Source organism: Bombus impatiens, unplaced genomic scaffold (assembly GCF_000188095.3).
Source record: "Bombus impatiens unplaced genomic scaffold, BIMP_2.2 scf_0633, whole genome shotgun sequence".
Classification (NCBI taxonomy): domain Eukaryota; kingdom Metazoa; phylum Arthropoda; class Insecta; order Hymenoptera; family Apidae; genus Bombus; species Bombus impatiens.
In genome coordinates, this window is record NT_177052.1 from 787,473 (window position 1) to 812,860 (window position 25,388).

The 25,388-nt window shown below is 41.2% G+C and overlaps 1 long non-coding RNA gene across 1 annotated transcript in view; it reads right to left on the reverse strand.

The window, feature by feature from the left end:
- Window positions 1-721: 721 nt before the first annotated feature.
- The window catches only part of LOC117152049, a 38,823-nt gene continuing 14,156 nt past the window's right edge, over window positions 722-25,388 (reverse strand). Inside the window, exon 2 of the long non-coding RNA XR_004462274.1 lies at window positions 722-855. This is a non-coding gene — a long non-coding RNA (uncharacterized LOC117152049). The remainder of the gene's footprint in view (window positions 856-25,388) is intronic.

Here is a 25,388-nt window from a genome sequence, read left to right on the forward strand (position 1 = left end):
CTCCGTCAACGTCACGCCACCGCCGCGATCCTCGATCCTCAACGCCTCGCAGGCTTTTGATTGCCCAACAACGATACTGTTCGATTGCTCGTCCACCGTGAAGCTCGTTTTTTGACCAGCATCCACGTCCCTCTGACCTGGACCACACGCGGTACCAAGGTCCTCCGTCGATATCTCGACGACCTTTTCGCGGTCTGCCTCTATAGAGTCGATCCGCGATCCACCACCGGGTACTGACGATGGCTGCTCGTGAGCTAGACCATCCAGCAGGCCCTTTTGGGGGCCGTGTTCGTGGCCCCCTTCTCGTTCTTCGCGCCCCTCCGACAAGCTGTTGGACACCACTAACGGCACCACCCGTTCCTGCGCATCCTGGGGCACCGCTCTCACTGACTTTATCTTGACGCTGGTCTGTGCCCTAGTTTCTACCGTACCCGACGCGGGTACGTGGTCCTTGCCGCGGGAAGCGCGTCCAGCGACAGTACGGCCAAAGTCATTTACCAATTTCCTATATGCCGCGTTTCACTCTCCGTCCAATGTCCCTCTAATCGACTATTTCTAATCGCTGATCATTAATCTAACTCTCACGTTGTGCACAGATATCGCGCTGTGGTTGTACGCGTGTTACATACGCGTGTATACTCGGGCTACGAAACGCGTGTCGCTTTACACTCTCCCGTGCTCGACGAAGCTCTACGGCTAACGCTTGTCAGTTTCTTCTTTCCCCTACTCGAGCTTCCGTTCACTCTGGCTTTCTCGATTGTCGATTGCTCGTTACGCGGGCATTATAGTCGGCGATTGGTGAGTCGATTTGCCAGTCGTTTCTTCTACACGCTCGATGCGACAGTGATGCATCACCTGTAACAAGGAAACACCTTTCTTGAGTATACATATATATATTACGTACCAGCTGTGCTCGAGAAATTTTTCATCGAACAAGCTACGCGACCGAGTTTTAATAACTCTAGCTCGGTATGCACGCGGATGTCTCCCAGCGGATATTTAAAGGCGGAAGTTGCTCGAGAGAGGCAGGTACAAGCTCGACCGCGATAGAGCCGCAATTCAGTCGGTCGGATAGGTGTTTTCCGTGCACGCATGATATATATTCCCCCATCGGCGGAAGTTGCATACATTCTCCGGTGGCGGAAGGGAGGCCGCGTTAGTCCCCCTTCGCGCGACTAGATATCGCGATTCAACGTGGCAGACAATATTTTCTTTTTTCATCCCCTCCGCGGTAGCGTGCTCGCGTGCCTGTGTGCACGCGTCACCGAAAAATACATCTTCCATCTTGTAAGCAGATGCGTCTCGTTTTCTAGCAAGACGAAGGAGAAGAGAAGGAAGCGGAGAGAGAACCGAATGGCGCAGCCAGTTACAAAGAGAGGAACTCGCCGTTGCAATATCGGAAGTACGAGAAAAATATGCTTTCGAAGCACAATCAAGGACTCGAACGCATTCCATGCACAGCCGTTCCGAGTTGCGAGGCATATTGGAATTTCTCTCCGACGTTCTTCCTCCTTCGTCTCCGCTGAAACACCATCTCCAACCGCTTTCTTTCATTTCCCCCGCGCCCGCGCTCGTCTGCCATGCAAACGTGCCTTGAACGCACGTGATGTCCCTCATATACATGTTGCTCGCGCTCCTAAGTGCCCCCGGATACGTTTTCACGATTTATCACTACCTGGGAACACCTGGAAATAGAATGTCTGTCGCGGCCACTGCGCGAAATAATACGCGGTCCCGGCTGTTCCCTGGCTTAAGTTGCGCGTCTGGCAGTTTCTATTAGGGCTGGAAATTGCAGGCTGACTTCCAGGAAAAGCCCCGGCTTTTACAAGATTTTTACCTCCGTTCTGTTATTTTTTGAATCTTTTGTATGCGGATCATTGGTTATTTTATAGGAGAAGATAAGATAGGCTCCAATTATTTCAAAATTGGAAGTTGAAAATAGCGAAATCGAAGCTCGCAGTTTTTAGAAAATCTGTATGACTAGTGTTCTGAAATTTTGTAGTTTTTTATCCACGATGTTACGATTTTCTTGACACCGAACGAAAAGATAATTTAGGAAAGTTGACATTATTGAAATATGGAAATAAAAATGTCCCCATTTCGATTATTCTGTTAGAGTAGGTAACGTAATATAATATACGATTAATAAAACTAATCCATTAAATAATTCTCTACTTTGGTTAGAAAATAACAGCTACGGCACTGAATTATATACATTAAAGCAGCCGCACATGTTGACTGCGTAACTTCAATATTTGTCAAACATACTTGTTAGCAGAGGATAAAGAACTCTGAAGGGTGCTCGTTATTCCAAGCGGCAGAGAATTCGATAATACTCGTCAAACAACTGCAGAAGGATAAAACAAAGACTTGACGTCTAATTTGAAATTCGTCGCAACTTAAACCCATATGACTGAAGCAATGACTCTGCCTTCTTGCTGCCAAGCTTATATTGACCGACTTTCCCATCGACATGATTTTGGATCAGGCTCAAGTGCAAGAATAAATGATGCAATCCAGTTCAACATAATATATAGTTTATAGCACGTGTATAAAATGTGAAAAGTCGAGAGTTACAAGCTACTAGTACGAACAAATCCTGTTGCATAACGATAATTTGATAATACGAGAAATTCAATTTTACAAGTAAATTTTACAACTTCTCTTGATGTAAAATTGTAAAATTATAAAGCAGAAATTTATAGCCTATAATTTGTAATCTGTCAATTGGCAAATCGTTGGTCAACGATTATATAATAAATTATTTTGCAAGAGAACTCAAATGCGTAATTCCTTCTTAATCGAAAACCGTCAACAACGCAGCAGGTACATTGCTTCTTTCATCCTGTGACACGATCTAAAAGAATTTGTTCCATAACAAAACTCTAGTTTCGAATTAGTTTAAATCGATTCACAATCAACATTCTCCAAAATTACTATCCGATCCATTTCTCGATCGTATCAAGAAGCGCGACAAAACTCGCAGGAATGCGAAAGAAGCCCGTACGGTGGCGTAGATGGCTCGCGTCTCGCATTGAAATTCGTGGAAAATCTAATATTCCCTCCGGAGTGAGCCAGGGGACAGGGATCGATAATTCGATTAGCAGTAGTCGACACTGAGAATAGTTAGGTGGGACGCGTCTTCTCTGTAGATACTCGAGCCATGCTCGAGTATACGGTTAAAGTAGCCAGCCCTCGATACAGAGGATCGGTTAGAGGGGGTGTGTACACCACGCACGTATAATATTCTCGAGCACTCTCCTGCAGATAATATCTCCAGAGCCCTGGCAGCCTCTGATGTTCGAAGTTAAGACGCCGAGGGGTGGCGAACCGTTTCGATGTGACACATCGACCAGACGAGAGATCGTCCAGAGGAATCCTTCTTCCTCGCCCTCTTTTCAACCCCACCCCTACCTCCAGCGTTCGTTTCACGGGTGCTCGGCATTAATTAATAACGTTAGCTCGCATTAATTGAGGCAAAGTAGCGAGCGTCGGTGTTCGAAACTTTTTCTTTTCGCCCCGTGTCGCGTCAACCCTTTCCGATATATCGCCACGTATAACGCGTGAACAAGACGTCGAGAGAGGGAGGAAAATCGATTCTCTCCTCCGATCGAGCACCGTGTTGTTCGCCGCGACACGCAGGGTGCGTGTAGATTCGACGTAATTGGGGAAATTACACTTTACGATAAATCGTGCTGCTGGCAAACGAAGTGCGCGAACGTACTGTGCCTGATGAAAGTGTTCGAGCACTTGCTATAGAAAACGTGTATTATTATCATTACGTATTTATGAGTTCATTATGCGTGTTATGTAAAACATTTTATATGAAGTAAGTTTCTCGAAATTGAATATTTAATCGTGTACTTATATAACGGAATTGAGAAACGAATAACAAGCGGAGTTGATTAGTTTGACTTTTAAAAAGACATAAATAACTTGTAATCTTTATGTACACTTTCAAATTCGTTTGGAAATTTACGAATGCAATCCCGATAGTCAGGTCTAGTCGGGATGCTAATGAAATTTCAAAATGAAATTTCCTATAGCACGCATAATATATCCGTAAAATGTTTCTATAGATATTTGAATACTTTCGTGAGCCGCTGTAGGTTGTTCCAGGGTGAAAGGGATGAACACTGGAGCCTTGAAGTCCCTTGTCGTCGTCGACTCGCGTGTCGACGGAATAATTGTCAGCACAAATATTTGACCTCTCGACGCTCGACTGATTGACACTTCAACGCCGTTCTCGTCGATAAACACATGATTCCGTTCACGATTTTCATCCACCTTGTTCTCCCCTTTCGCTTCTGTTTCTTTATTTTTCTAACGTCGCCTGTTTGAAGAGTGCGTTAATGCTTTTAAAATTCCTGGCCAAACAATAGCTCCGCTGATGCACCCCTTCCATCCTGCACGAAAAAGGACAGAAGGGACAATATTGACAGAGATACGGCGCGACCCCCTGCAACGTTGCGAGGCCTCGTGCACCTTGGAGTAAAACGCAAACCGACAGACATATGCTGCGTTCGGTTTTAATCAAATTAACCGTGCAAATAGACGGTGCAAATTTCTTAAATAGTAGGGCGAATGAAAAAGTTCGTTCGACCTTTGCAGATAAAATCTTCGCATTCTAAGATCAACATTTTCGCGGACGATAAACTTCCACTCCGATATATCAGATCTATTTGCGATATTTTCGTAGGATAAAAGTTGTTTAAAATATGCTATCCAATTACCCACGCAACGGTTAATATTTAAAAGTGCATAAATTCTTATTTTGAAAATGTAAATTGATATAAAGGTACTGAAAGAACGGAAAACTGAAGATTCGTGATATTTTTACGAGAATACAAAAAATTCACATATTTGCTTCTTCGCGTTTCAATTGCGGCGCGACATTTTATTCGTGGCGCTTTGTTTTATGAACATTCCAGTTCACTTCTTCAGAGCATACCTGAAAAGCGGAACGTATTAATTGAAAGCCGAGGAACGTAAATGTAAACCCGTAAATGTATCATCTAATCACCGTGGAACATTGAAATGGAAAAGGCAAGAACAATCGTTACGAAGATTCACGAACAACAGCTTGATGGCCAACACAAGGGTTAAATGAACTCGTTGGAAAACGAGAGAATGGAGAAACTAATATCGAGAACTGAGCGATTCTATCGACTATTTCGAGCAGAACAGACCGACGTATCGACTGAATTATATTTTCCCTGGCCGGCATGGTACGTATTCGTCGTATAGACGGGTTCTGTGGAGCTCGCGTACCGGTATACAACGTATAGACAGAGCCGGAATCCCTTTGAGCCGAACAGAAGGGAAAATCAGACGGTTCTGGGATAGCCAATACGGCGACGAAGCTGGAATATTGCGACCTTATTGTAATATATTTGTAAGCCACTTCGCGAGACAATTTCATTCGATGCGGGCACGAATGTAGACAGGTGGATATACACGAAGGTATTCCTTCGAGGTATATCATTATATTGCGCCAGAGGGGAGGAACCGATTATTTGTCGAAAGCTCGACGAAACAAAGGAAGGAAAAGGAGTTGAGAGTTTATGGCGAACGGAAGTTCTTCTATTCCACATTTCGTTTACTTCTTCCTTCTTCCTTCTCTCTCTCTCTCACACACACACACGCACACACACACACTCTCTCTCTCTCTTTGTTATTTCGTTTGGTAACGGAACTAATAAAAAGTTTCGCTTAGAATCCTCCGAGTCAAAGCATAGATTTTTCTTAGGTTTTATTGAGAAACAGAAAGGGCTTGGTGTTCGAGAGGTAATAACTATTGGAATTTTACTTTGTGGCGCAATGACTGTAATTAGTAATTAAGCCAAGTTATGACTTCCTAGGTGGTAAGTGAAACGTTGAACGTTCTCGTTCAGTGGTTTTAAGAACGGCTGAGTTTGTAATTAATCGTTTACTACATGTTCTGCGAGTTACTGCAACAAGTGACAAGTATAGGTAATATATTATTTGAGTATGGTAATTCGCAGTGAAATTGTTTAGTGAACGAGCGGAACAAGTGACAGTGTTCATAAAATTATTTCAAGGAAACATTTCCTTGGAAAATATATGACGTGTACGATTGTGGCGATAATAAGAGTTTTAATCCAGTATTTTGTATAAGGATACGAAATAAAGAGAAACAAAATAGGGGAAATAAAATAAAAAATCAAAATTCGGGATCCATACAAAAAACTGGAAAAAAGAGACAAGGTAAAGGTCGAATACGAATTTTATTACAAAAACAGACTTTAAACCCGGCAACCTTAAATCGTAACACACGCTAAGGTTCGCCACTTAATTCGAAGAGAAAGATCGAGAGAGGGCGGCATCCATCCCCTTTTAAAACAGAAGACCGTAACGGCAGAAAGCATAACAGCGGCACGCGCTCCTTTTCCCATTTCCTTCAAACTTTTCCCGTAACACGGTTTCCCTGCAGCACGACACTAAAGGCTTCCTGTACAGACTACTATGCCACCGAGAACACACATACATACACAGAGGCAAGGTGGATGATTTTTCGTGAAAAACTTCCTGGAGCCATGGTTTGCTTTGGAAGCGGAGATGTTTGGTTAACATGTGTGCCTAATGGCCCGTGCGAAATGGATTTTTAAGGTCTCCGTTTAAAGACGGGCCCGTCGGGAACGAACGTGCCGCGACCGATCGAAAATCGATGTTGACACTCGTATGTGTGCGACTGAGAGAGTGGCGATGATCGAAAGCCGATAGGGACGACGTAACTGTTATCCGGCCCTCCATGGACGCATAATGAACGCGGTCTAGTACATCAGCTAGTAGTATCGACGAACATCGATCGTAGCCAGCATAGCCGCGCAGGTGCACGCTTTTTAAATCCACCATTCGCACCTTCACGGTGAATTTAATTGCATCGACGTCCGATAGACGGCCAATGAGGACGATAGGACACGTGCGAGAGCTTTCCATTTTGCGGATGAGATCATTGAATTACAAATGGAAACGCTGATACCGGTAACGACAACGTGAGATGTTCGATAAATGATGTGGCGGGAAATGGAGAAAGCTAATAGGGATGAGATAAAACAGACGAATATAGAGGGCTTGAAAAATTTAGAGATTTAGCAAGTATTTTGGGAATATCGTGGCGAAGTTTGAGAAAAATTTTGAAGTTATATACTTTTATAGAAATGATATAAATGATCAAATGATTTTAGTTAAATGTTACATTTCTTGTATGTTTTGTAACACGAACGGTAAGATGCATTAAATATATTGGACTAAGACAAAAAAGAAAAAGAACGTCGCATCAAAGAATGTCGTTGAACTTCCATCGCTAAAACGTTTCATCCACTACCGATAAAGAAACGAAATAACCTGCTAACCCTGCCCGCACGCCTTATCACCGGCTTAAAAAAGAAGCATCGCTACGGAGAATCATATCGAGCTGACACAACAAATGGAACAGCTTCGACGAAGTCTGGATCACGCTTTCTCGCCACACTGACGAGTATACCTTTTTTTATAGGTTTTACAGATCTCTCAACGTGAAAGTAAGAAGGGAAGACCCTCGGATATTAGGTTTCCCAGTGCGGTTTTCAACCACCCACTCGATCGGTTGATCGGTCGACTTTACCCCGGGGAAATCACACTAGATACGAATTGGACCTCCACCCTTAGTGAACACACGCGCGCGCGCGCGCGCGCTTGTTCGCGCGACCACCCTTCTCTCTTTCACCTTTCAACGTGGTTAAGAGGTGGTCCATGGGAAAAAGAGAGGGTCAAATGGAACACGAACGGCCCTTGGCGACATTGGAGACTAGGCAGTGTATTAATCGGGAAAGGATCTTCTTTCATTCGTTCGAGCATCCAGTTTTGCGACCCTCGGGGAACAACACGGGACAAGAAAGGATTATCCAGTAGGTAGTATTTCTGGACGGTGTATCGACACGTCGGTGATTGCCACGAATCGATACTCGGAGTCCCGGGAATGATAACGAATTAGGAAAGATGACGCGAACTTGCTGGGACGATGCGTGGCAATTTATGGTCATCGATTAGTCGTTGTTGAGTTAGGTTCACTAAATGATTCATAATAGTTGAAATTTCAGTACATAGAAATATCTTTCGCAGTCGATTCATGTTACTGAAATTTGATTTTTATCATTGCAATTACAAAACAGAATTTCAACAATTTTCGTTATACTTTTCTTTCCATCCAGGTTTTATCCTAATCCAGGTTAACTGTTAACGGATTAATACGGATCCATAATAAAATTTTCAATTCGTGAAACGTATATAATATATTTAATATCGGACAGAGAAATATTATTTCGTTAGTGGTATAATCGTATTTCACCTAAATATACCTACTTATGCTTCAAAGAACCATCCACAGAGAACGAAATGCTAAATCACAATACCATTTTAGCACTTACGTTAATACAGTTATTTCCCTAAACAAGATTCATTATATTCATTCCAGGCAACGAGAAACAAGCACTTCACGCGCGGCAACAAGTGCAGCGCAAACCAGTCTCATAAATCGTGCTCCGCCAGCGAACTAAAGTTTCCTTTTTCCATCAATTAAAAGGTTTCCTGGGCTGACGTTGGCTCAGAAATTGCGAGAATAAACCGCGCGTGTCCCTGGCACGTGAGGCACGGGTGGCGATCGAATCTTAACTTTAAAGCGATTCGAAGCTCTTTCAGACTGTTGAGATTCGAATCTATTCCAACACGAGAAAAGACCTCTTGAATGTAAATGATATACGCACTTTGTCGTTTAAATCACTGTCAGCGTAACGAGTTAAATACCCTGTTTTCGAATAGAGATTGCTTAAAAGTTGCTCATCCAATCATTTACCCAATTTGGTGAATTACGGGGCAAATTACTTCTGACTCGATTAACCCTATCCTACTCTAGAAATAAAATATCAAATGCTTTTCTCCTATTTTCTAAGACTGTGAACTTAATACGAGATAATATATTCCCGTAATTATGACAATTTACAGGTACAAGACGGAAACCAACGAAATCTCGATGTTCCGGCAAGAAGTTCGATCCTGAAATTCCGTCGATAAATCGAGAAAGAGAGACCGCCAGTATCTCCGCCAGGTCTAAGCTGGCCAGCGATAATTTCAACCGATTAACGTTCCTCGACCATTCAATTAGACTGCATGGAGAACGGTGTTTAAAAACCGAGAAAAACCCAGCCGCCACGCGATACCGCGCTAAGATAACGGACCTGTATTACCAGACGTATGTAGTATCGCGAGACGACCGCTACCGAACAGTTCAACAACCACCTGCGGCTAACTGTCCCCGTATATATTATCGTATATTAGATTACGAGTCACCTACAGCGGATCTATAAATTTTCTTGCGCGATACCGCATTGATTAGCGAGTACACGGGCATTGCGTGCTTGCCAGCACAGCCATCGCCGGACAAGGGGATGCAGAAGAAATCTGGTCCTCGGCACTCTCGCTACTCTCTGGTCTCTTTCTCTTTGGCCGATCGCCGACCACACGTTTCGGCCTGTGTCGCCTGTCTCCAATTATCTCACGCAACGTCTACGGGGAACGGTTGCACGCGGAACCGTGGCCGAGGGGTTCGCTGCTCGATTCGGTATTCGGATCGAGAGATGAGGTTTTTTCCATGGAGAACTCCGAAGGCTGTTTCTTCCTGGTGCACTGGGAGTGGCCTGCTTGATAATTAACGCGTTCGGGTTTGCTTCGTGGTGGACAGGTGAACATTTGTGCAGAGTTACAAAGATTTCTTCTTGGGGGTTTGATGTTTAATGTTTAGTGATTTTGATGGTAATTTGATGCGCATGTATATCGAATTGGTATGTATCGTTGGTTTATAAATAATATAAATTTCGAATTAATACGTGATTCATAAGAGACAAAAATTAGCAAAAGGATTCGGTGTAAAATTCAGTTATCTTGGAACTTTCATATTATTAGAAGGGTGCGATGGATCGCGTATTTGATTAAATGTTGTATCGATGCGATATTCGTAGAGTATCCAAAATTTTGAAGGAAAGAAAGTATATTTTTCAAAAACGAATGAATCGACCGAGTTCCTGTTTAGCCGTTTTATCTCAGGACCATTTCCAAGACCGTACGGGTCAAGAGACAAATATAAACTATAGCCAGTTTAAGCCACAGGAGACTGCAGGAAACACGAAACAGGAAAGTGCAATACACGATTTTGTATCGCGTTATTTACGATATGCCTGTTCACTATACCAAATATGCTAATTAACGAGTGCACTCTGTCATAAACAACGGGTAAGTACCGACTGCTTCGTCGATGAAATAGCATACCAAACGTCTCGCAATTTATGCTTCAATTGATTTCGCGGAAATCAAGCGCTCGCTCTTTATCTGGTCAAAAATGATTTCCGAATCAACCGACCGAACAATAAGCATTAATCAGACATCAAATGTCATTAACCCTATCAGTATACGTATCACCAGCTTATAGAATTTCTATCTGGAAACAAACAAAATATAATCCGTTTAAGTTCATTTGTCCGCTAACTCCGAGAAAGTTACTTTGTGGCATTACTAAATTTTAGTTTAATTTTTTATTATAATCTCTTAATCTAGTATGATCATGATCTCTTAGCCGATATTGACGTATTATTTATTAAATTCTATAACGTCCTTTTATAATAACCTCGATTCTACTGCAATTGATTCCAACCAAAATTTGAAACTAATTCTTTCTCAAGTAACAGTTTACAAGGAACACTGGATTATTATAATATTATAACCTTCTAATCTTCTGTTTTTTAGTATATCGCCCATTCTATTTGGAAATAATCGCAATCAAAGCTGACAATTTAAAACGTATCTTCAAATAGCAACGTATAATAGAAATAGGATTGCTATATGCATCAAATGACAAATATATGGACTACCCAGGACCATTCAACAGATCGATGGACGTCAATCGTGCAAAGCAATGCACTCAGGCCGCGTGTATCAAGGCTCAGCCAAGGGAGAGAGAGCCATCCGAAGGGTGGACGAACGTATGGGCCATTAAATCTTGCCGGGTGGCAAAAACTCCTTCCGAATTCTATTTGTCTTCCCAGCCCTCTTTCCATCTCACCGCTATTGGGAGGGAAAGTCTAGCCACTTCCGTCGGTTTTCTGAGCCTGTCTCCGAGTTCCGGCGGCCAAACGCTAATCGGTCTAGACTCTGGCTCTCTGCTATCCTTCCAACCTTCCTGTCCTACGAAATCCTCGTTTCCCTCTTCGGCAATCTTCCTCTCTCTTTGACCATTTCTTCTTTACTCCCACCACTTCAGTTCCAAGGGGACACTTTTCTTGCCTCTCGAGTTAACGTTCGCGGGACACGTCAGCAATCGTCTGCCTAGATAGATGGAGGATTTCACTCGGACTTGTTCGCTTTCCGTTACCCGGAACTAGTGATATCGAGAGCGAAGCTGTCATCTCCGAAGTAAACCTGACCATTTCGATTCTCTCGCTCTTTGTTCTTTCTTCCTTTCTTGCCTCGAGAACGGATCGTTCGTGAATCATTTCGAATTAAGAGGTTTGGGTGCTCTTGGGTGTCAAGTGTCGTCGAAGATTCGAGGAAGGTATAACCCTTTATGTGATATGATACGTTATTTTTTAAAAACAAATTTTAAAAGCAGTGACTGGTTTGTATTGATACGTAGCGTCCTTCCTTTGTCGCAAATTTTTCATTTAAAACATATAACCTAAAATATAGAGGATTGAGTACTGAGTAGATTTAAGCCTATACCTTTTAAATATATTTTCAAAGACTTGGAGTTTTGCAAAGAATTCAACTAACAGGAATTAACAAATTCTTCGCAAGCTTATACATTTTGAAATAGTTGCTCTCTTAGTGTAATGTGCTGCATTATTTAAATTTCGTTCGGGTAGTAAAGCTATTCCAAACCAATGAATTAATATACGTCGTATTAAAAAAAAAGTCACCCTTAACGAGTCTAATCGATAGCTAGACACGAATACTCATGAAAGCATCCTAAAACATTTACGACCATCCTCTCCTAATAGACGAGGAATGCGTCGGGATCATTGGAGCACATAAGTATGTCAATTGACCGAACGAGGGCAAGTAGGGGTCATAGGAGCAATGAGGCTACGTGAAAATCGACGGTCAAGGTTTATATTATCATATCAATGAATCGTCGGAGCAACGTACTCCGCGTGTACACCGAACGAGCCGTCGGACTATCTCGTCGAATCCCATAGAGGAAATTCATACGTTGAACAATCCCAACAAAGTAACCGTACAGGAACAAGAGTTGTCATTGATCCGAGGAGGTCATCAAACTTTCCACCCTTATCGGGTGGACGCGGTACGTCCGGTGAATGGTGTTTAACGCGCGAGACAATGTCCGAGCCCATCGTGTACCAATATTGACACTCCGCCGCCTTATCACGCGACGTATCAATCATACGACACGCAGACAGTGCAAGAAAATCCATTCCCAACCGTTTCGCTATCGAGCATTCGACTCCATCAAGAACAGAAAGAGAAAGAGAGAGAAAGAGATAGGTCTAAGAAAAAAGTGAATTTAGACTCGACGTTCTTCAAACGGCAGACTCTTTCACGTTAAATAACGTCATCCACGCGTGCTAATGGCAAATCTATAATGGTCCCTGAAAGAATCCGCCAGATTTTTGCTCCTTTTCTAAGAGTTACACTTCCAACTGTCGAATTTCTTTTTCCTAGAAGACAATGGCCAGCTTGCGAGATAGAAGGAACTGTTTTTGGGTGAAAACGATGGATCGTGAGACGCGAATAACGTGATAATTTTTGTACGAGGTAGGTGAAGATGTTTTGATATGGTGTTTGCAGCTTGTACGTGGATGTAATTATTGATAAGTACGGGATCTAGAACGAGAATCGTTCAGGTAAACCGCAGGTTAGAGAAGGGTTAATGTGAGTTCGTACAAACGCGGCGGCGAGCGAAACAGCGTGTCTCTGATAAGATGAACAACTTGATAGAGGCGTTTCGCTTCTGATAACTGCATAATCGGCTGCATAATCAACTGCACTCCTTACGCCGCGGGGAAACTGGAAGAACTGCATTGCTCAGACCGTGACTGCGGCGATTGAAATATTATTGAGTATCGAAGGAACCCTGCTATCGGGGATTGAATAAAAGAATATATATATGTGTGTGTGTGTGTGTGTATGTGTGTATCTATTTCGATTTTCGTCGAATACAGCAAAGAGAAAAGGAGTAAAGTGATTCACTTTGAATGAACGATAAATTTTTAAAAGTAGATAATATAAAATATATGGAAATGACAATTGTAACACGTAATTAAAAATATTGGAGAATATTAAGAATCATAATACTAGAAATTTATTAAAAATTTTATTATTAATAAGAAGCTAAATATTATAGAAGATCATATTTTTAATATTATCAGAGCAGTCGGGTAAAATATAAAAAATTAAATAAAAATATAAAAACAAAATAATAAAGTTCTGCATAGAATTCCATACAAATCAATATGATATTCAAACAATGATGGGAGTTGATAGAATGCCGTATTGTTTGCACGAATATCGATGCGCGGCATTTACTTGTTACACGAATCATTTCCACGAATAGGATCCTTTCATAAATTTTTTCTAAGAACAAAAATTGTTATTCTGATCCCAAATAATCGAAATAAAAGAGTAAAACAAATGAGAAAGGATTAAAATGGAGAGCATAAAATAAATTAAAAAGTTGTAGAAACTCGGAAAACCTGCATTTCAATTATATAAAAATTTTTATAAAAATCCATTGTATTAACGAATTAAAAATTGTGATATGGAATTCTGTAAAGATTGTATCCGATTCAAATTTACAAAATCCCTTTGTGTTGATAATTGCTCATTAACACGTTCGTGACATGAATTCTCTGTGAATCGAAACGTGAATTTTACAATACACGAGATGAATTCAAATATGAAAGTTAAATAAACCACGAAATTTGGAAGAGACTTTTCTTATAGTCTCGATCCATAAAAAGAATGTAGCTACGTCATCTCTTATGTATTTTCATCTATATTTGTATATTTCGTATTTCTCACGAATTACTTCTCATATTTAACATTAACATAGGTATGTTAATTATTGCATTAGATAACTTTGTTCCGCTTAATAAATATATACATTTATAAAACTCATTTACTTCAACGATTGTCTCTTAATAAATATACTCCCGACTTCTCTGAACGATCCTTAACAAAGAATATCACCGCTTCCCCGAACGATCTAAACTCTAAACGCTTCGATACGGTCGCGTCATTTCGTCGGTGTCCTATCTTAAAGCGTCGTTGCCGTCGCGATGGCTCGTTATCATTTCACAAACAACAGTTCTGGAAATTGGCCGCATGAACGTAGATACGGCTCTGACCCGCGTGTAACTACACGTCACCATGATCGTACAGGCGCACGCGTGCACGAGAACAAACCACCTAAGTATAGGTGTCCCTCGAACGCATCGTTCGAGGCTGTGAAACACGACGTGGAATGAAATACTGCGGAAACCGGCGTTGTTCCCACTCCGAATGTGTTATTTACGCCTTTCCGCGTTCACGTGGGCCAGCTATACCTCGTTTATTTTTTAATTCCACGGAATCTATCCGCGTGATTAATGGTGGATGTTCGGTTGCGCAATTTTCTGCGTCTTCCGATGTGTATTTCATGTCGAATGGAGTTGGAAAATCGACGATGACGGATAAACGTGCACGTATAAGAAATTCTAAAGAAGAAAATTAACGAGAATAAGTACGTAAGAAACTATACGAGATAAGAACGGTCGCAGATGGATGCAGAAATCGCGGATTCGAGATAGAGAGTTATTGTACTGTGGCTTCAGTGACCGAGTTTCCTTTGAAAATCGTGTGGTTGCCTTTCGATGCTTCGTTGTTCTCGAGTAGACTGAACTTGATTAATTAGCAGCGGATTAGTAATACTTGACGTTAAGCTGACTATGCCATGTAATATACAGTATCAAGCGTTATTCATGATGTACGCGCTCATTTGAGAATTCTGGATATCCGTCAGTTTAATTAATTTCTCCAACTATTGTTGGAATGAGGTAATTTTAGAAGAAAAAAAGGACAATAGTATATATCTGTATACCGTTGTCGAGCCTATAGTAAAGAACAATAAATTTTAACGGTACTCACGGTTTAATCACGTAGTAAATGTCACGGCGTAAAATAGACATATTAGTAACGATTATTTATTGGTATGTCGATAATATCATGAAGGCGAATAGGAGTGACTAAAGTGGAACGTAACGCGTGGTGAATATGTCGTTCATTCGGTCCTTTATTTCTTATTTAAACTTCTATAATTTTGTTCTTTTGTCAGAAAGAATTTTTATTTTTATAGTAAACGATCTTTTACTTGGAAAAGAAAACAGGAAACATTACAAAGGAATATTCGAAGTCATAATCATAAACCTGCGAAAGATTGTAATACTTTCTATATTCTACTACATCATCGTATAAGTCATTATTTCAATCCTAAGAATCGATCCTTATATTTATATCATAAAGTTAGCACAATTCTACAAGATCACGGATTCAATTCTACAATTCAACGGATAACATACGAAACGTCGTTTGTTTTTTGAGAATCGAATAGCAGTGCTATATTTATGTGATTATATATTTATAAAATTAACAAAAAATGGATCAGCCTGACCTCTTGGAGCTTCCTATACATAATGTAATTCTATAAAATAAGGAAGTAGAGTAGCATTAAATATTGACATCGAGCCCGGCATACAACCTTACTCGAGTACGTTAAACACTACCTAGATGTAGCACGGAGATCTATAATTTCCAAACCAATATCTACTAACCATTCCATCATATGTAAAATTCCATTCGTCAGGGTGTAACGAGAAAAACATATTTCACCGGGAACGTTAAGTTGCCCAGACACGTCGATGCACTTCGCGAAGCCACTCATCGTTAGCCCTGAAAAGCCCTCTCTTCCCATGGTTCAACACGGAAATAATGCAGGCTGCTATCCGGGGATAAAGGATGAAGATCAGCCTATCTTCGACTGGCGGGGAAAATGCACGTGTACACGAGTACGTTCACGGTGGCGCGCTTCAACACACAAATTTCTCGGGTGCCCGCCGCGTGCTGTATACAGGGTGTATCACGAGTCTATCGATGCATGATTCAGCACACAAAGAACAAATTTGTTCGTTGCACTTAAGCACGATCGATCACGCGCGCGCGAGCGTGCGCCTCGTCGTGGTTCACCGGGTGCTTCAAATCTCGATTCACCGGCCGATAACGATGCCGGTGCATTAGCAAGCGCTGCTAATTCGTTGCTCGTACACGTTGCTGCCATCCTCCCTCTTGAACCACCCTAGAACCGTTGCGCAGGAAATGCGCACGTTTCCGTTTCGTTGTTAATCAATTATGTCGCTTATCGAGTGTTAAAATGAGTACGCGTGCACGCGCGCTGAAATTCCGTCGTGTAGTTTTTTTGAATGAGATTACGTCAGGTAGACGACGTATAGTTAACGAGGCTGAAGGCGGAGTTGTTCGTGTTGTGACGTATGCGCTTTACGGTTGTACATTGTGCGGCTTGATTAGCTTCTTTGATACAACTTACATACGAATTGTAGTCGTAGAGTATGTGATACACCATACTGCTGAGATTTGTATAATCTTGATTGGCAATAAAAGGAGAGTTAAATTTTGATTTCAGGCAATCTTTGATCGATTTGCGATCTAAATGTTTTTTATTATAAACATAAGAGACATAGGCCAAGGATGTTGTGTCAAGAAAATGGCTTCGTCGAGAAAGAGATAGAAATAACGGGTCCCTTTTTCCTTTTCTATGGGCGGAACGAATATTTGGCACCCGGGGTTTATATCTCTTACATCTATGTTTTTTATCCTGTGTAAAATACGATTGTATGACATGAGAAAGCTGTAACATTTGAGTTTATTAACTCTTCTTGTCTTCATATGGGAGACAAATAATTTGAGCCGAATTTGACGAAGAAATATAAATGCACAACGTAGTGCATTTGTAGTATATAGCACAACGTAGTGACGTTGTGTTTGAGTTAGGTTTCAGTTCTAGTTTAGATTTCAACTAGGTTAAGTCACGTTTGAGTTACGGTTTGAATCAGATTACGGTTAATCTTGAATTTAGGTCAGATTTCAACAGTTTCCTAACCTCCGTATGCACTAGCGTAGTATCCTCTGTCAGTCTGTCTGTTATCGAAATCGATCAGAAATTTTTGATACTTCAAAAGGAAGTTTAAAGTGTCCAATTCAGTGTTTCTAGCCCAGAGTTTCAGGGTTTGACACTTGTGCCCGTAGATAAGTACCCAAGCTCTCTGGCAGAGCTCCAAATCTAAGTGAAAGTGCTTCGGTAGAGCACTCAGCCAAAAGCAAAGAAATAGTCTCTTAATCTATCCATTTATCTCACTCGACAATACAACGAAGACTACCTTCTGCCTAATTAAAGTTTCACGTGCAGTGCCTATCACGGGTCACCGATAGTCAAGAACGCGTTAGCTAGCGACGACTACATCAGCAGACAATATATCCGAGCGTTTACTCGGCGATAAAGTAGAACAAAACGACGGAGACACAAAGACCTACTTCTGCAATTATCGCGGCAGTCGACGATAAAGAACAAAGCTCGTCTCGAGTCAACTTTAAAACAAGACGGAGAACGGAGAGGGAAGAAGAGACGGGACTTCCATTTCCCCTAAATACCTCGACAGGACGGGAGGCGTGTGTACGCGGACGTAGAATCGCAATACACCCTGTATACATCGGCGTGGTACGTACAGAATCACGAGTACCGGGACCACAACGACGGGGAGATGCGCTCTTTCGCTATAGATAGCGATCAGCCACGGGTCTCGCAGCTTTATTCTTTATTCCGTGCAGGCAGTCCAGGAGAGGTTGGATCAGCCAGATAGAGGCGGCCAGCCGAGCAACGGAGGAAAGATAGCGCGGAAGAAAGGAAGGAGGAACAGACAGGGAACAGAAAGCAGACAGGGGTGGTAGTAGGGGCTGATAGAGGACGGTGAAATTCTCGTTTCACGAGCTTCCCGGGGAAAAGTATGTCGACTACCGTGAATTATGATAAATATCGCGACTGTGACGCTGCGATTTTAGAAGGCTTGGCGGTGTATACGTGTGTGTGTGTTCGTGTATCAGAGACGGGCACACGCCTTTAACCTGACATCCTTTTCCATCTCCCTCAGGCTATCCGCCATACATACCGAAAGCAGCGGCGGATCTTTTGGCCACGAGCTATGCCAAATACCGTATGCCGGCTGTGTACGCCGAACGAGCTGACCCCCCGGTGTCAAATGGAAGGTCGTGCGGCTCATCGCGACCATCGAGAACGCGGCTCGTGAGGATGTCGATCCTTGTTAGCGACTCGAGTGGAAGAACTAAGCCGCGATCATGCTGTGGTTTTTCGCCTCTTGTCGCTCGTTTGTAAATTTTGACAAATATAATAATATAATAAATAATAGGAATATTGTTATAGGGTTAATCGGAAATTAGACCTCTTTTTTTAAAATTATTTGGCATCAGATTATTTGACTAATAGAAATTTGGAAACATGGATGTTCAACGATTGTAAAAGATGGAGGAATTGCTATAAGGTTGATTGAAAATTAAATTATCCTTTCATTGCGAAAACCTTCAGTCAACGAAACAGATTAGTCATCGTATAAAATGATTTAATAAATGATTATGTTCTGATCAAATACATTTCATTGACTGAAAGTCTTTTTTGCAATGAAAAGGTACTTACACGGTGTGAGTCATGTTTAACGAGAGACTGGCTTATTCCGATCGATTTCTGACTTTCTATACGTGCTTCACGTGAATTAGTATGGAAGCTTTCGAACAATTTCTTGAATTATTTATTCTCCTACATGAAAGTGCCAATTCAGATGCGAAGCATATTTAGCGTTAGTTAAATCATTTGATCTTTACTCTCATGCTGATATATATTATATCGTCTTCCTTTCTTTCGTGTCTCTCAGTACTGAATTTCTATGCAGAACATAGCCCATTCACCATTCACCAAAAACGATATACCAAAGACACAGAGGAGTATAGTTTAACGAAAAAATAAAGTGCGTTCGCAAGAAGCTTCTCAAGATATATAATGCGCATCAGAGAGCAAGCTCGGAAAGGCCACCTCACGCAAAAGTGCCCGCGTTTTTAACTCCAAAGCGGCGTATTTTCAATTAAAAAAGAAAGAAGGGAAAAACGCTAGCAGAAAATAAAAGAGATGAAGAAGAACAGGAAGAGAATCCACAACACTAAAATTTCAAAGGCAGCGACCACGAAAGGGAGAAAAGCACACGTGGGCTCGCAAAAGCGAACAGAAGCGCGTGTGTTTTCCATTTCCCCCGACACACCAGTCATCGAGCAGCAGGTAAGTTCTTTTCGCAAGAGAGGAAGGTAAAAAGAGAGCAAGACGTTTCAACACACTAAAAGAGAGAAAAGAAGAAAAATTGAGCCGAAAAAAAGGGGGAAAAAATACCCGTTTGCGGGAAACGACTTAATGCCAGCGCCTTTTCCGCCATATCTGAAAGGGTGCTACCCGCGAGGGAGATAGTTGGAGGGTCATATGGCAAGAAGAGCCTCGCAGGAATGAGAAACGAGGACAGGAATAGTTCGAGCAAAACAATTACCTACCCTTCCTGCTCGCCAGGGGCACATTTTCACCCCTCAAAACGTGGGAAGAAAAGCCACCGCTTGAGGTATGCGAAATACCCCCTATAGGGCAAGCTAACACACGCCTCTCAAATCTATCCACATACAACCATACGCAACCATACGACGAAACACATCCACGTATTTATACATCGACAGAAAGGTATGGAAGCGGTCACGCGGCTGTGTGCCGGTTCCCCGTACACGCGTAGGCATTCCTCATCCTCTCGGCGAGCATTAGCACGACCCCATGGGAGCCAGCTAGGGCTCGTTTTATAGGTACAACACGACGGAAACGCGGTAAAACAGGACAGGTGGAACGGAACGTGCACGTACACGACGACAGCCGTGAAAGAGCGAGAGAGATCGATGGCGCTTGACTGTATGCGTGAAGGGCGAGGCGAAAATCGGTGCGCAACCGGTTGCCGAGCAAGTGCTCGGCGAAAAGTGCAACAAAATCGCGAAATGGACCTCTTTACTCGTGTCAGGATTTTCGGGAGAATGGAATTTAACCGTGGTCCAGTATCTTCAACCGGGACTTGGTAATTTCGAGAAATTACTACGGTGAAAGGAATCTACACGTACATTTTAATGTCGATTTATATTTGTTGAACGCTGTTTCCAATAGTCCCTGTATTAATTCCGACTCTCTCGCGCAGCAAAAAATTTACACGCCAATTTGAATATCTTTTGGATAATATTTTGCCTTACTCTATGTGACTAGAAATTAGCAAAGCGAACCGTGTGGCAACTTACAAGCCCTTAAATCGGTTTGTTTTTCATAATATTTGCATAATCACCGGGTCACGATTCTCCTTTTTCGCCCTGTCTCTGCCTTTTTCTTTCTTGATAGAATCGCACGATTTTTGTGTACCGCTCTTTATACATACGCGCGGGCATAGAGATTGCCAAAAAAGAAGAGAGTCGCAGGCAGGTAAAAACCGAACGCATGGTAGGACGGTTAACAGTTTTGTAAATTGAAATTTACGAGGATCTGCGGCTCCCTATTCAGCCCTCCTTATCATCGGTTCAATGGCAGAAGCATGAATAATTCAACTGCCACGATGGACCAGGCAGCCGCGCGGTCCTTTCCTCCCTCGTTTCACATCTTTCTCTCTATAAATTAAACGCCGCGGCGATCATCGACGAACATTTTCGTCGCACGATGTCCGACGAGTGTCGCTCGAAGGCCGCCCGTCGTCACCGAGTTATTAATGCTTCTCCCGTTTGGACGCCTCTGTCAGAGGTTAGGACTAAATTTAAAGGAACGAGGACGTAACCGTGGTCTCCTTTCGTTTCGATTGGTAGGCGGGGATAAATAAATCTGGCCGAAACGTCTGCAGCCTGTGTATTTCCTCCGACTTCACGGTTTTTCGAGGTATTTTATGTTTGGCGAAGTGACTTGAATTAGCTTGCGGGAGAGGAAATTAGCTTCCAGACTTCAGACTCGAGCGAAACTTGTGTCGCGGTTGAATAAAATTTTGGGGATTGCTTCGTGGCAAGGAAAGACTTAAAATTTTTTATAAGTGGAATTCTATTGAGTTGTAAGAAGAAGAAATTAAAGATTTCGCGAGAAGAATATAGTAAATCTATATTTGATGACTTTTTAACTTTTATATTATTCAGTTGCCAAGAAGTATCTTAATATAAAATACGAGATGAATTCGGAAGTATAAACATTTTGAAAATAGTGATGAATCCGCGAAATGTTATAAGAAACGAATAATATTAGTTTAATTCCATACCATTCGAATAGACACTGTATACAAGTATAATCGCTAAATTATATAGTGCTATACTAGAGGATTGAAGCAAAATTACAGAAACGATTCAATCAAGAATAAATAATGTAATATTTTTCTACTTTTCTAAAATATTACACCCTCCGATTTATGCCGTTATATAACGTTACACATCTTCTAAAGACCAAATGTAAGAATAGGAACTCTCTTCAACTTTCTTAAAAAGAATTATAATTATTTTCCATACAACGAATCCCCTCGAGTCCTGAGTGAAAAAGAAAGCAGAGATAGGTCACCATTCCGAGCACACCTCGCAAGTTCAGTGCAAATCACGATCGGCGAGAATTTCCAGGCAAGCTTGTGCAGGTCCTTACAATGAAATGCACGAGGCTCGAGTGGAGTGAAGGCCGAGAACTACAACCTACTTCATCGAATAGGTGACAAGGGTCGAGCAGCGGGCGAAACAAGAACAAAGAAGGAATCGTGAATGGACTAATGAATTTAAATGGAAGCTGGACCCGGCGTGGCGGAGAGAGCCGCGGAGAAGCGCGAATCGGAGCATACGGACCAAACGAAAGAAACAGGGAGAAAAAAAGAAGAAAGAAAGGGAAAAAAATATCAACGAACAGGGAGAAACGAGAAAACGTAGGTATGAAAGAGCGGACGAGTCGCATGACTGAAATCGGACAAATGGGAGGTCAGAACTCACGTAAAATATAAAGGTCCCAAGCGCAGCGTGTGTTTCGCGATCTCCCTCGGTATTGCACGATTTTTCCTCGTCTGCGCGTTTAGCTTGAGCCTCGCGTATAAACAGCGAACGAACTCGGTGAATTTATATTCCGATAATGGCTCGCCGATGGGAAGGGACAAGAAGAAGATTCGAAAAAAGAAATGCGACGAAAAAGACAAGAGGAAGAGGTGCGTACGAAATTTCCATATTTCATCCAAGTCGCCGGCCAGATGATTTACGTCGAACGTATTAAAATGAAAATGTTATCGGCCGGGGCGTGCTCGGAAGCGGACAAAGTCGTTAACAATATTCGCTGTTTCGTTTCGTTCGCGATGTCGGTTTACACGCTTTTGTCGTTCCCCGGGCCAATTTAACTTTACGCACGAGAACTCGCGAGCGAATAGATAAACGCGTCGGAGGACGTCTTCGCGGATAGAAGAGAAGGGGAGGAAAAGGGAGAAACTTGTCTGACCCTTGCTCAAGATAGAAGACCGTTTATTACCTTGTATCCTATTCGCCATTACCTTGGAGTTTATGATCGGAGCGAATTCATGAATCAAGCACGGCGCTGCACACCTCGCGGAGAAAAATATCGCCGCGTTGTTCAGCAGATTTATACAGGGTGTCGCCAACTTTAACGACCAAGCTGTGCCAACGCGTTTTGAGAAGGAAATGCTAGATAAACGACAGAGGACTCGAGTGGTCTGTTAAAACGTGATTTTTTCGTGAAACGAAGATTTCGAAAATTTTAGTGGAAATGTAAAAGTTTATACCGATACGATCATCTGATCTTGATCAAAAGAATGCTTGTATAAGTCTCAGAAATCAGGATGGTTTTATCATTTTTATAAATTCGTTCAATTTTTAATCTAAAGTAATCCTGCCCTTCTTAAAATGGCTTATGTACCATTTCGAAATTAAAGAAAATTGACGTCCTATCATTTTCTCTATGCAATCTCTGTTTTTCTTCGTCTAGTCCAATTTTATAACAGTCTTTATGATATAGCTGTACTTCAAGGGTAAAAAGAGTTAGCATTTAAATATATTTTAAAAATGACAAACTATTAGACAAGATATTTTAACTAAGGAGAGCAGAATACAGATGTCTATCGATATAATATAAGATTTTACCGTATATTCTCTAACGATTTGCTTTCATATATCGATTTAGTTCAACAGAAATATCTTTTCCATGTTCTAGTAATTAATTGAAAAAGCAGACATGTACGAAGTAATAGCTTCAATAAATTAGCAAATGCCTACGTCTTGATATATGAGCTTCTCAGAAACCAAATTGATGAACTCCACTTTTTATAAATTTTTAATTTCGTTATCCGTGTGCATGACTGTACTTCTTAAAAGATAAATGGCTTAGTACCGTACAGTTACTTACGATAAAGAAGTGGAATAAATTATCGTAAATTTCAAGCTACGTTTTACTAAATAATATCTGCAAAATTATTACTTGCGTATTCTTTTAATTTATAGAGTTGATCAGTGGTTTGAGAACAGTTCATACATGTTAATACTAAAATTACCTAACTATATGACATATTAAATACAATATACTGCACATAAATAATTATAATTGAAGTGTAATGAAAATAAATGGGTATAATTATGTTTCCATCTCAATAAAAGTCAACATTAATTTTACCAAATGCACGTTTATAGCGTGTTTTAAGTAATCACAAAAACGAGAAATCTGAAATCCATTATTACTAATGTTAAGCAGAAACCAATTTGTTTATGAATACGCGTAGTTATCAGAAAATATTCCGTTGTTATGACCAATGTTCATTGAAATTCGTGGTTATATTCTTCACAATCGGAATATTGAGCGTCTTTTCTTAATCCAACCAGTGTTCTAATTAGAGTCTGTACGTGATGTACACTTTTGTAAACGTACACGTGTAAAAAATCAAGAGACAAAGGTTCTTATTTGTATTTTTATATAAAATACAAAAAATTGATAAAAGTGTACTATCGAAACTCTGATTTTGAGCCTTATTTACGCATTTATTTGTTCTCGAATAAAGAACCCCCTTTCTCAACATTAATGTGTACCATAAAATGCAGTCCGTATCGAAAGCTATACTTTAATTAATAAGCACAATCCATTTAATAAGCATAATTCAAAGAGCATTAAGTCAAAAATAATTACTCCTGAATCGTAATTCGTTCTTTCAGTAACATTATCGTATCAATTGCCCACCATATATCTATGTAGTTTAATAAAGTTGCAGGAAAAGCCAAAATAAAATGTCTCGAGATCATTTTTCGCCGGCGTTATACTATATTTTTAGGAGGCGAAATTTCCCTAAGCTTATACGGTTACGTTGTTTACCCTGCGTGTTTTATTAACGTAATCAATATCAAGAACGGCAGAAAGTAGGAATCTCGGAGAGTTTAGAGGCGTTTCTAGGGAGATCGCGGCACCGTAAGGTTAAGCAGACGGCCAGAGGAAGAGGGAGAAGGCTTTTGCACGACAAGAGTTTGCACGAAATAACCTCGCCTTCGGAGAGAATGCGAAAGAACCGAAGTGGAGTCGACGAATTCTCTTGTTCTCCCCTTATCATCCAAAGAAGAAGAAAGTCACGTGAAAGAAGACGTACCCCTTCCGACGAGATTGAAACGGCTAGATCGAGAATGACAGCAAGGGAACTTCCTTTCTTATAACCTCGAATGTCAGACAGGTCATTCCGTGTCGACTCTGCTTCCGGATATATTTCCCTGAATATAGTTTTCTTTAGCTTTCGCGATGCTTCAAAAGAGTTTCATAATGTTCAGAATACGAAGAAATTGTTAGTTTCTGAATTTCAAGCGGAGAAAATTGTTTCTGTTACTCGTGTGCTGACTTTGATAGTTCGTTTATAGAGATATGGTGCCTGAACTTTTTTCCAGCATACTACAAAATTATATAATTCTCCCCTCGATCGGGATTTTAATTTAATCCGATCAAATTTTTCCACTGTTTTAACCACTCTTCGAAAATTGAAATCCGCGTTGGAATTTCCTATATTTCACTTCGACAAGACTCAGTTAGAAAATCAGTATCACAAAAGAATTTTAACAATACGCGATGATATAAATTCCCATCAATTCAAATCAAAACACGTCAGATGAATAAAAAGAGATCACTGTGTTCTTTCACGACGTTAGCAGATATTGGAACCGCG